Here is a 12730-nt window from a genome sequence, read left to right as displayed (position 1 = left end):
GGCAGCTTCTGAAGGCGCCTTTCATTAGAAAATAAGAAAGAAATATTTCATTTGTATTTGGCCCTCAGCAACATCCATTGTCATAAATCCACATTTTTTCAAATCTTCACTCGTAAGAGCAGTATGCTAAAAGAGGAATTACTTAAAACAGGAAAGCCAATTTAATGAACTACAAAGGGAAAAAAATAAGAGGTTAGTGTATTTTTTTGTCTTTTTAATACTTTGAAAGCCGTAAGTACATTAAGCGGATTTTTTTTCCCCACATGCAGGATTGTTTGGAAAGACGTGAAAGAAGCACATTTATTGGACAGGAAGTCGCGGTAGTGGACTTCAAATGGAACCTCACGTGGGGATTACAGAGCGGCTCTCGCCGGATTCCGGCAGCAGGAGGATTTGGAAAGTCTCCAGAGGTGCGATCTCCCCATCCGACTTTGTCGAAATTACCCCCGGAGCACCGCACCTCTCGTCAAAATGCAAAACAAGGCGAAAAAAAACACAGAATTGCCGACTTCACTCAGTTCCTGCCACACTGGACTCTGCTAGTCCAAGCTGCTCGAAGAATTGATCCCATTTTTAAAAAAAAATAGCAGGAAGTCATATTGGCAGAGTTGTGGAGTCAGTGAGCAGTCGACTGTGTAGCATTTCAGGCAGACGTTTTGCAGACAGAGCTTCAGCACAGGGAGGTGGGCCGATAAGGAAAAAAAGAGATTGTGACACAGGGATTCACAGAACAAAATGTGAAATTACAAATGAGGCAATAGACTGCACCGACAGCATAGCAGTGAGCCACGCCATCCATAGTGCAAGAACAGCAGAACAGGAAATGCCTTGAGATAGCGACCAGAAACGCCACTGCGATGCTAACGCCGCAAAGCATTCAGAGACACGCCTCAGTGGGGCCGCTTTGGGATCCAGGTAACAAGCCAGTTCAAAAACACACAACAGCTCCTCATTGGCCACCACCGGGTCAGCAGAGCCAATGAGCCTCCAGGAGACTGGCTGCGGAGAAAATGACCTGCTCTCATAACGACGAGAAAGCAAATACGATTCTCAGAGGATCATTTAAACATTTTAGTACTGGATATCTTTACAAAAAGGGAAAAAAGAAAAGCAAATAGGAGTGAAAAAACCTGAGACATGGGAGTAACAGGAGTGTTTTGAACACCTGCAGTATATGAGCTGTGTGATGTCAGCCTAGGGGCCACCCAGCTGGAGCAAAGGGCCACATTCCGGGGTCGCTATGGCGATCAGCGCCGTCTCGTTAACCAGCAAAGACGACGGACACAGCGAGTCGACGCACTTCACAAGCCATAGGATCTACTGGAGGCTGCGGCTGGGTGGGGGGAGCATTCCAGGAAGGTCTTGGAGGGAGGGGGGATTCTCGGAGCCGGCTTTTGTGATTGTGTTTCCATGGGAGAAAGCGAGAGGCAAGGGCAGGAATTTGCAACAGTCGGACTCTCTCGACGTTTCCAAAACAAACAACACCACCCCCACCCCCCGCCCCCCCATGGGCTCACCATGCTGAGCCGTCTGCTGCGTTTTTCCCAGGCTGTGGGGGAATTCCCCACGGCCCAGGTCAGACATGTGGTTCTCATCCGGATCAGGGTCTGTGCTGCCTGACGCGGAACACAGTCCGGAAACGTCCTCAGAGGGGCCGAAAGACCGAGGCCGGGGCCCGGGAAGGGTTCATTACACCAGGCCACAGACCAGTCGTGCTATGCCCCTCGAATGCTGCACACTCGCTCGGAAACATCCGGTCCTGTGGGTTGCAGGAAGGCATCCAAACTGATTTCAGAATGAACCGAAAAACTCGCCTGCTGGTTTTCCGACTCGCTTCCGGCCCCACGACGGCTAGTACAGCTACGGACATTTCATTTAAATTCAGTAAGACCTCATCTGGATTAGCTGGGGTGGCACATGGACACAAGCCCATTCACTCAAACCGCCGCTTAGCCCGCTTACAGGGCCGCCGTGACCTGGGGTCTAATGCAGGTCCGCAGGGTGTAGAGAGCGGGGGGGGGGGGAGGCACACACCAGGAGCAACTCACAGCCACTGACTAAGAGAATGCACAGGGGCAGCACGCACACACACACACACACACACACACTCTTGCTCATTTGCGATTTAAATCCAGAAAGGCAAAGTCTGCTTTGCTTGTCACTCTCCCTGACACAAATGGATCGGTCTGTCAGAAAAAAAAAAGTGGTCTGATAAACTCTTAAGCATAAAAATCCATGGATTATTAAGCCAGGAGTGAGAGCGGTTAACATTCTGAGTTTTAAATGGTACTACAACACAATGCAAACTTCTTAAAGTTTCGTGGAGCAACTCAGCCATCATCACCCAGTACCGACGTAACCCATAAATCATGGACAGGGGTGACGATAATATGACCTGGGGGGCTTATAACAGATCTGAACACAGGCGAACAGCGAGACTGATCGGGTACAGGCATTTTACTACAGCGCCAGAGAGCCACCAGCAAGCCAAACCCAGCTCCTCTCCGAAACTCAGACTGTAACCCAACCCGTAACATTCCTGATGAGGGGCCTCAAGATTAATAATTTCCAGTTTCACCGTCATGGGATTCAGTGGAAGACTCTGGAATCCCTCTGGCACTCACTGCCCTCCTGGAAAAGCCCCAAACATTTCTGTTCAGCAGAACAGCCCAAATGACATAATCTAAAAACACTGGTGTTGGGGGTCACATCCTCATGTGTCTGTAAGACTGTTAGCATTACCGTCATCGACAGGTGTGTTAAGCTGAGTGATTGAGTGGAAATGTACAGTGGTGCAAAAGTGCATTCCTCACCCCAGCCGGAGCTCAACAATGTTACACACTAACAGAAAGGAATTTAAGAAGAAAAGCCGCAGCGCAGGAATTCCTAATGAGCAGGCTAAGTGAATACTGCTGATTTTATGGGTGTCAGCTCTCTCAAGCCACACACCCAAGCTCCGAGGCTGTCTCACCATGCAGGGTTTGCCCTGAATCACTGTGTTTCCTCGCCTTCCAGGTCAAGCAGCTGTCTGTGCTGTTGTCAAGAGCCTTTGACCTTCCTACCACCCCTTCAGCCCACCGCGCACACATCGACTGATACGCACACGGCACGCACACACACACAGCCGTGTTTCCTCACAGATGGATGGGCCCAGGCACATGTTTAAAGTCACAGCCACAGAACTGCGGCTGAAACGGAGGCGTGGCTTGAGCAGCGAGGGTCACACAGACGCTGCCGTCAAATCGACATCCTGCCTAAAGCGGGATAACACGTTATCGGGATCACAGGATCCGTGTTTGTGTTCCTACAATGTGGCCTTAAAGCACTGGGGGACCCTCCCCCCCACCTGCCACCAGTGGTGGAGGCTTCACCAATTACTCAAATCATTAGATCAGACTCCTCGCACGGAGAGACACCAGGACTGCAGCTACCCGTCCGCAACGCGGAGATAAAACTAATGAGCTTCACAGGACGGTCGTATTCCTTTTTCTACACTGCCAATTCCAATATTTCAATTGGGGAGTTAATTAAAATGAAAATGAAGGAGAACCCACCCCCCCATATATACACTCACACCCTCACCCTGAAAACCCAGCTCAATCTCCCAGACCCGTAAAATAAAGTTATGCGGCACACATCACACCAATCACCATGGCGACAGCGCTCAGATTATTTCCCGCCCCTGGGACGCGCGCTCTCCGCTTCCCAGCCCTTGGGACTTCAGAGGACGGCGGCAGGTTTGGCCCACAGCCCCTGGTCAGGGCTCTGCCCAGGTAGGGCAGGCTTGACCTCCACCTGCAGTGTGACTCCACACAGCAACATCATTACACATCAAATTTAAAGAACTATAGGAAAAAACGCACTCAGAAGAAAACACTGCACGATGGAAGTCCACACTCTGCCAAACAGACTCAAAGTCAAAGCCTAGTACTGAGGTTAAAGTTGCAGCCAAACCAGCAGAGCCACATGGTCCACCAGCTGCTTCAGAGACTGTTCAAGATGTTTCAGAGGCGCGTCAAACAATAAGGGCCTGAGTTAGGGGCGTGCAAGGGAATGTGCCAAGGGATTTAGACAGGAGACAGGGGTTTCAATTAAGCACCTCTCAGAGCCCAGCTGCAAAAGAGCAAGACAGGGAGAGACTATAGAGGAAGAGGAAGAAGGGACAGTAAAAGAGAAATGAAGGGCGCACCAGCCGAAAAACATGAACAGTTGATTTAATGGACTTTCAGCAGTGAAGGGAAAAAAACAGCCATCAGATATTCAGTTATTGCTTATAATGACCCCCAAGTAGGGCTGCGAAATTTTGGGAATTTTCCCATTAACTCCCATGGAAAGTTTCCAACTTAGAGTATTTCTAAAATTCCCAAGCTTAACTTCCCATGGAATGGAAAGTTTCTGGAAATTTTCCACCCCATTGCAACCCCACCCTCAAGACACAAAGACCACCATAACAGAAGAAACATTAACGCCATATGGAGGGTAGCGGTTAGGGGGGGTGATATTAAGAGACATAGGACTGCAACCACGGCGACTGAGAAACCAAAGGCTCGTCTGCCAGATAAGTGATGTCCTGCTGCTCATGGATACGCAGCAGAGTGACACAGACTTGCCCAGGAAACATTCTTGGAACGAAAAGAATCCCGGATCCAGTAAAGTGTAAAACAAGCCAGCTTTCAGTGCTGCCCAGAATGTGTCACCGCAGGCTTCCTCTGACTTTTGCAAACTCAAGTGACCCCCCCCCCCCACCCCCAATTTCTCCAGCACAGTTTACTGGATTCCACTTCTGACTTTTGGTGCATGCTCTGTCAGCTTGAACTGCGAACCACAAAGACCGCACACAATGAAGTGAAACAGAACATAATAAAAAGAGTCATAAAGGAACATAATGAACTAAAAAGTAAAGTGAGCCGAATCAGCACTGGAGAACTCAGACCAACAGGAATGGAATGGGGCCACACTTAGAAGACCAGATCCAGCCCAGGAGCAACTTAAAGGAACTGAACCAGCCCAGGTTGCAGGGTTACCTAAGTGCCGCACGGCCAAGCACAGAACCCCTCATTGATATCCATTATACTGCCATGGAGCGAAGCACACGCACCAGCGACTGCGATAAATTACAATTAAATGTGTAAACATTCCACACTGCCGATAGCTGGTTACCATGTCAGGTACTCTGTGAGTCAGATAAAAGGCGATGATGAGATGTTAAACACCTGAAAGAACACAAACGAGAAATCTGATAAGACTTTTTCAGAATGTGAGGGCTGCTAAAAACTAAGAAACAATTTCTGCTTCTTTACACAACCTGTGTCAGGAGTCTCACAAATTTATATTAACAAACATGCAGAGTCAGACTCACCACAGTGGCAATTCTGAACAGATTCAGTAAATTCCAGCCTTCAGAATTATGGGTAAGGTTTTAACAAGCTGTCTGGTAATCTTTTGAGTTATGTAAACTTTAGACTTGAGTAGCGTGTCTCTCTGCTGCCACCACTTTGATCCCGCCTCCTCTGTGGCCCCTGCACTGGCTCCACCCACTCTGCTGCCACCACTTTGACCCCGCCTCCTCTGTGGCCCCTTCATTGGCTCCACCCACTCTGCTGCCACCACTTTGACCCCGCCTCCTCTGTGGCCCCTGCACTGGCTCCACCCACTCTGCTGCCACCACTTTGACCCCGCCTCCTCTGTGGCCAATGCACTGGCCCCACCCACTCCGCTGCCTCCACATTGCTGCATCTCAACCAGCAGCCTCTGCTTTGCGGCATCCCTAGCTTCTCGATGCTGAATTGTGTTGCCACAGTTACAACACCTGACAGCAAATGACCTTCTGACCATGTGACTAAGCCAGGCCCTCAAAATACCATTGTGGCTGTCAGGCTGCGGAATTATGGGGAACAAAGGAAGAAAATCAGCAAATCACAACATTCATCCTGAACTTAGTTCCTACATTGTGTGTTCACTGGTTTAAAAAAAATCACCTGAACTATTAGAAAGTAAAACATGCAATCAGCCCCATGGTTTTGAAATGGACCAAGAAAGGACTTGAGTCAGTTTTGAGAGCATTCTTATGGAGTTTTTAACTCAGAGGGAATTCACACAAACCGATAGCACAAAATGGTGGATTCTGTGCAATAATATTAGACATTTGCCTTGATTGTGTCTCGTACCTCAGGCCTCTCCAGGCAGTGTCACTGGAAACTAACCTAACTGGCTTTATGTCAGTGTGAAATTTCTGCAGTGTTTTGATTTCCCTGCACAAGCATATTACGGCTTCACCAGAGGTGGACAGTTCAGGTCCAGAGAGTAAAACAAGAGCCCACAGCAAGACAAACTTCGGTGACAAATCCCATAAACATGAAGAATAAAATATTTTAAAATTATGGGGAATAATTTGGGCTTCTGCTGTTTGCAGATATTTCAGGTTCCATAAAGTAAAACTCCAGACCAAGATTTTGTTTCAACCAACCAGTTGAGTGTCAAGAGTCACAATCACACAGTAGTCAACTGGTTGGTTGAAACAAAATCTTGGTCTGGAGTTTTACTTTATGGAAACTGAACTATCCACCTCTCGGCTGCAAACAGCGGAAGCCCAAATTATTCCCCATAATTTCGCACTGTGTAAGATTAACTCTGACAGAAACAGGTGTAAGGTTCATTCTGACAGTGACTCACCAACAGACAAAAGAGCTTCTCACTTCTAACCTGGCAGAGATGGAAAGTTCCCTCTGGGATTTCCTTCAATAGTTTAACCCAAGGGACACAAAATAGCCCCATTTATCTCTGTACATAAAATGATTTGGCATGGGGGGGGCACATTCAGTCATTTCCAGAAGTCGGTTTTCTGGCTGTAGGTGGACCAATCTTTCCTGCACCAATGGAATACACATTAGACTGGAGCCCCACGAGGGCAGTTCGCTTAAAACACAGGGAAACCAGGAGTCGATAAACAGCAGAGACCAATCAAATTTATGGTCTGCGTTAGAGGGTCCCTGGGTGAAGATGGGAATTCACCTTGACTTTAATATTGACGCACCCATGACTTGCAATCTCTCGTGTTTCGGTAACACGATTCAGCGGCCCGCCTCTCCCTACACCTCGCTTTGATCATGGCGCACGGGCCGGTTTCTCGCAGGTCAAGGTTAAGAAAGCAAAGACATCAGCAGTGGAATCCAGTGATAAATCACAGTGCATACAGAATGATGTACCAAAAGAACAAAGGGAGAAAGGGGTACTTTTTGTTAATATATTCTTAAAAGGTTTGGGAATTACCGTGACCCCTACCAGGAAATGTATTCTGTTAATAGCTGGAAGTTTAGAAATGTATTTAAGTAGAGGAGTTTTTCCCATTCATGAGATCTGCAGCTTCTCCGTTTTCTCACCAAGTCACAGGGCAGTGGTCTGACCACAGGGAACCCTAAGACACTCCATGTGAATGCTGGCTTTGGAGATCGCCCCAGTCCACATGATGGCTTCAGTACACAGAGGATCTCCCTTATACTCAGAAATCACTCACTACCACGAAATAATTTACTGACATTGGGTAAAGACAAACGAAACGACAGTATGACGGACCAAACTTAAGTTCCGCATTTAAATATTATTTTAAAATGTTTGGCATAGCCTACAGCAAGCCAGACTTCGGTGACAAATCCCATAAACATGAAGAATAAAATATTTTTAACGGTTTATCTGATATAAATGCGATTTAAACCAAATACTCACACGTCGGGACATGCAAATAATCAATTATAACTAATCACATTATTCGAGACTTCTCCTCGTTCACAGAAAAGGTGAGGAACCTGACCATGACAAACCGCACTATTTTCCGTGGAATATAAAACACTCCTGCGTTAATTTACAGCGCAGCGGTGCCCGTTGATAAAATGCAACGTCCAGATTAAAAAACTAGCCGGAAGAAGGTAGAAACAGCAGCTAAGGAGCCATATGTGCTGTTCGTTCGCGTTTATACACCTTGAAAAATGGTTACATCGTAAAAATAAATCACTTTACATTCGGCAAACACGGTATTAATTTCCGTACTTCAGAAGAAAAAGTCACCGTGTGCAAACAAACAGACCTTGTTAACTGTAATGATAAGTAATGAACCACAAATTAAAGCTGACGCGCAGTTCACGCGTCTTTGCGGCTCTTATTACCGCACGTCTGCGGGTTTTGGGGAAAGTTGAAAACTACACGAGACTTTAATGTTGTGGCGGTTTCAGTTTTGTGCTGGAAAAACGCATGTTCGCCCCTCAGGCAAAGCCGACAGCCAAGTAAATCTCACCTTCCTCACAGTGACAGATCCACACCGGTCCGGCAAGAAGTCGGCTCGTCTCCACGGGACTCGGTCCGTCGGCACCAACCCTAGTGGGCGGACACCGTGAGAACCGCAGACGCAGTCACAGTGCAAGAAGGGGGGGGGGGTCACATTCAGCCGTCAGTGCCTTTGCTCAAGCCTCCTTCGGGCAGGGCGTTAAAGTCACGCGAATACACTGTGTGCGTGATCGTGGCACATAAGAAGTGGGTTTCTCACGCGCTGTGCAGCCCCCACGCACGGCGGCGCGTGCTTATGTATTTACCCTTGCTGACAAACTCGGCTACGAGTGGAGCTGCAGTATTTCCCCGATAACTGCACCGCATCTCTGCTGGTATCGTTTGGCTCCTTTCCCGGTTCTGTGTTTCTGGAGACCATTCCCCACGGATTAGTCTGATTGCGTTGACTTTGCCTGCGTAGACACACTATGCCGTAAAGTCACACCGTTTGCAAAACACATTTCTGCCCCTTCATCCTCAAGCCATCCATTTTTATGAAGTAGCCTACGGATATTTCTGTATATTTTATATTATAAACACAAAATTCTTATCAAACACTGGATTCATGGAGTAATTTTAAACAGAAACTGGTCTGGCCAACATGTTAAACCATTGTGTAGCTCTTTGTCCAGTCCTTTTGTTGGTGAAGGAACATTGATTCTCATTGTTGTGAACAATAAGGCAGGAGATCAGTCAATGATTCAGGCAGTTTCAGTTTCTATTCAGGAGATGAGGTCATGGGTCATAAGCTGTACAGCTGGGACCGATCGTTCCAGAGATCGGGGAGGCAGGGGGGTAGACTCAGGTTATTGTTACATCACAACTCTCTAAACAGCAGTACACAGTGCTCAGTAATACATATTTATTTTTTATGTGTGCGCGTGTATATATATATTGTTGTGAACCTGTGTGTGTGTGTGTGTATACACACACACACACACACACACATACATACATACATACATACATACACACACACACACACACACAAGCCTTATGGCATTTTCAGTTTTTTTTTTTATCGCATTCATAGATTTTTATAAGATTTAGGTTGTCCTTGTGGGAACCAGAAATATTGTCCCCACACCCCACAATGTCAAAATAACAGGTTTTTATCACATTGTAAAGACATTTGGTCTCCACGATTAAATATTTACATGACCACACACACATACGGTGGTAAGAAGTAAGTTCTGAACCTACTTCCTGGTCACGGTTCTGGTGTCTGGGAAATTGTGGGTTTTAGTGCCGCAGCAGGATTGATTTTCGGTCCGCTGGGCACCCTCCTGCGGTAACCCTTCTCGCCTCATGCCTGCTTCGGATCCTGGACTCCGTTCGTCTTTCCGGTCACTCTTACTCTGATCGGCTTGCCAAGACTGCATCGGGCTATTGACAGCTCTTTATGAGGCAGAGAGTGCCAGAGGCCACCTGCTCCAATTACATTACAGGATGAAGTGGACAAGTAATAGGCAGAGCGCTGCTGGCGTGCCGTACGGCAAGATGCTGACGGCACGTTCCTGCCCCCCGCCAACACGCTGCAAGCTAACAGGCTCAGCGCGCTTCCTCCAGCGCTCCCTGCGTAAAAAGCCGCGTTTGCGTAAAGACATCACTCTCTCTATTCTGATACCACCATTATAATAAACAAGTACACAATTTGGAACGCTCTTTTCATGAAGAATTTAATTGCAAAACGGTACGCAAAATGGTCTGTGAAGGCAAGTGGATTAGTTTATTTTTTCATGATGGAAAGCCTTGGGGGGGGGGGGGGGGGAACCCACAGTGGGATTAGTGTGCGCTGTCAGTCACGGACTGGCTTATTCTCTGATTGGTTACTTTATTGGTCCCCATTGGGTTAATCTGGACAGTGACTGACAGTACACACTAATCCCACTTTTAAAACTTCAGAATAATTCTTATCCTTTACTGAGCAGGATTTCTGTATAACTAATGGTTCCTTTAAAGGCCAGGCACTTTAAAGCACATTGAAGTTTGACAGGAACAGCAAAATCACTTTTGTCATTTGAACATTATGAGAAAGAAAATGGCATTTAATCCCTGGTCTGACACACAGTGCTGAAGCTTCTGTGTAGCATAAACTGAATCTCTTTTGCATTCCTGTGCCTGACATCCTCTGTCTGGAATATGAAAGATCCGGTCCATCCTTTTCACCATAAAATCAAAGAATGAGATCACATCAGACATGGTGCATGTCCAGCTGCGTTTTTATAACCATAATCCTTGAGTCTTTTCTTAAATACCCAAATGACACGTGCATTTTTACTGGTGCCTGAGAAGAACTACCAATCACAGCTGGAGTATGTTGGAGTATGATGGAGTATGATGGAGTATATTGCTCACCTAACATTTTAACCAAAATTTCCAGTTGACTGGAGAAGATTACTCAGGCCAGCTATATCAAGTCCAAAGGTCTCCCCGAAAAGACTTCAAGCATAAACCCTGGTTTTCCTTAACAGACACGCCACCTACTGGGCCTATACAGCTGCAGCAAAGAGAGAAAGGAGCCAAACTGTGACACACCAAGCTGAACACTTCAAGTTTTGTCTCCTTGGACATGACAGCTGTCAAGAAGGCAGCCCAGTGAAAACGATAAGACCATGTCATCTGCTTCAGGTCAGCCACAGGGTGGCGCCCTTCACAGAGCTCCGCATGCTATCCGAAGCAAATCCAACATCTTAATTTAAACCTTTTTAAAAACATTAAAGTATTTTTTATCATAGCAAACACTGTAATTTAATCTTTGGTACCTGCCTGTGGATTTATTTCACTCGATCTTACTGTCGCTTCTCAATTGTGAAAACAGAGGCAATGCATAGGACTGGAGCCATTGTGAAACACACCTTGATTTCATGACACAACAGTGCCACCTTGTGGTACACATGCAGAGTGAAGGAAAAGGCTTATCGAGATGCGGTGAATGTTACACTGATGCAGCAGCAGGACAGCGCTATGTATCACATGGACGAGGGGGACAAAAAGCCCAGTCAAACTAATGAATAAAGACTAACGAGGCTGAACGAAATTCTCATCCTAGAAAAAAGGTTAATCCAATAACTCTCATTAAGGTAAGCACAATGGTAATACCTGGGTGTTTATTGATCTGCCTGTAATCAAAGCCATTTTATAATCTGGACTCATTACAGGATTCTGTTCACCCAGTTATAATAACTTCAGTCACCCAACAAAACATCACTAATAAAATCCGTGAGTCTTGGAATACAGCCTCAGTTTCATTACTCTGTTTTAACAGACCATATAGGTGGAGTCTATGGAGGATAGAGAATTATTTTATGTGCTGCCATGCAGGGACCGTAGATCAGCTTATAAGATGCCATTTTTAAGATGGAGTCATTGCACTCACTGCATTAAGGCCATGCCCTCTCAGCTCTCAAGTGAACAGTGACCATGAGCCAATGGATGTCAGTTAAAGACAGCCTGATTATAAAGAACCAATCACATTCACCATGCTGATGAAATAGACCAATGACCTGTAGAGAGAGGGAAATGATATTAATTAAACCAGAGGAAACCAATCACATTCACCCTGCTGGTGAAATAGACCAATGACCTGTAGAGAGAGGGAAAGGATATTAATTAAACCAGAGGGAACCAATTCACCCTGCTGGTGAAATAGACCAATGAACTGTAGAGAGAGGGGAGGGATATTAATCAAACCAGAGGACGCAGTGCACAGCAAACTTCTTGAGAAATTGGGAGCACAAGCAGAAGGAGCAGAAAAACTAAACTGGAAATGTTCGCATCCAACTGCCTCTATCATACTGGAAGGAAAATGGATCAGGTTTTACAAAACTTCTGTGGAGCTTGGAGAAACCAGCCAGGCTGATGGCTGAGACCTGTGTCCCTTTGAACGTAGGTCTTTCACAAATGAATGATGTAAATGCGTGTAATTCTTAGGTTTTTCTTAGTGATTTTTTTCCTATGAAAAAAAAATCAGTGTGACTCAACAGACAGGTGCTGAGGCTCTTTGTAGAATACTGATGAAATTTGAATGGCAGAAACAGCCTTGCAGGCAGAGAGAAGCCCAAATGGTATGTTGTGATTTAGCTCCCCCTGCAGTGAGTGGATGGAACTGTGGGGGAGCACTTTGCCTATAATAATCACCTATATTGTGGCACAATTCCTGTGGACCTTATTTACTTTAAGAATAATTCAATTCAATTCAATTCAAGTCAGTTTTATCTCGTTTTCACAACATTACATTGTGTCAAAGCACCTTACATTATCCCTGCCCAAAGCCCCCAGTGAGCGAGCCAGAGGCCACACTGGCAAGGAAAAACTCCCTAGAAGGAAGAAACCTTGGGAGGAACCAGACCCAAAGGGGAAGCCCATCCTCCAGGGGCCGGCAGAGGAAGTCAAATGAGCAAGATGGCGAAAC

General features: G+C 46.3%; 1 protein-coding gene across 1 annotated transcript in view; it reads right to left on the bottom strand.

Annotated features, from left to right (window-relative positions):
- kaznb (kazrin, periplakin interacting protein b) overlaps positions 1-8481 on the bottom strand; it is a 107682-nt gene extending 99201 nt beyond the window's left edge. Inside the window, exon 1 of the mRNA XM_072715178.1 lies at positions 8288-8481. The gene's annotated coding sequence lies outside the window, so the exon portion shown is untranslated. The remainder of the gene's footprint in view (positions 1-8287) is intronic.
- Between the last annotated feature and the right edge of the window lie 4249 nt (positions 8482-12730).

The sequence above is a fragment of the Paramormyrops kingsleyae genome, chromosome 8, assembly GCF_048594095.1.
Source record: "Paramormyrops kingsleyae isolate MSU_618 chromosome 8, PKINGS_0.4, whole genome shotgun sequence".
NCBI classification, from domain to species: Eukaryota; Metazoa; Chordata; class Actinopteri; order Osteoglossiformes; family Mormyridae; genus Paramormyrops; species Paramormyrops kingsleyae.
The sequence above is the reverse complement of the archived record's forward strand: the minus strand, read 5'-3'. Positions and strand labels throughout refer to the sequence as shown.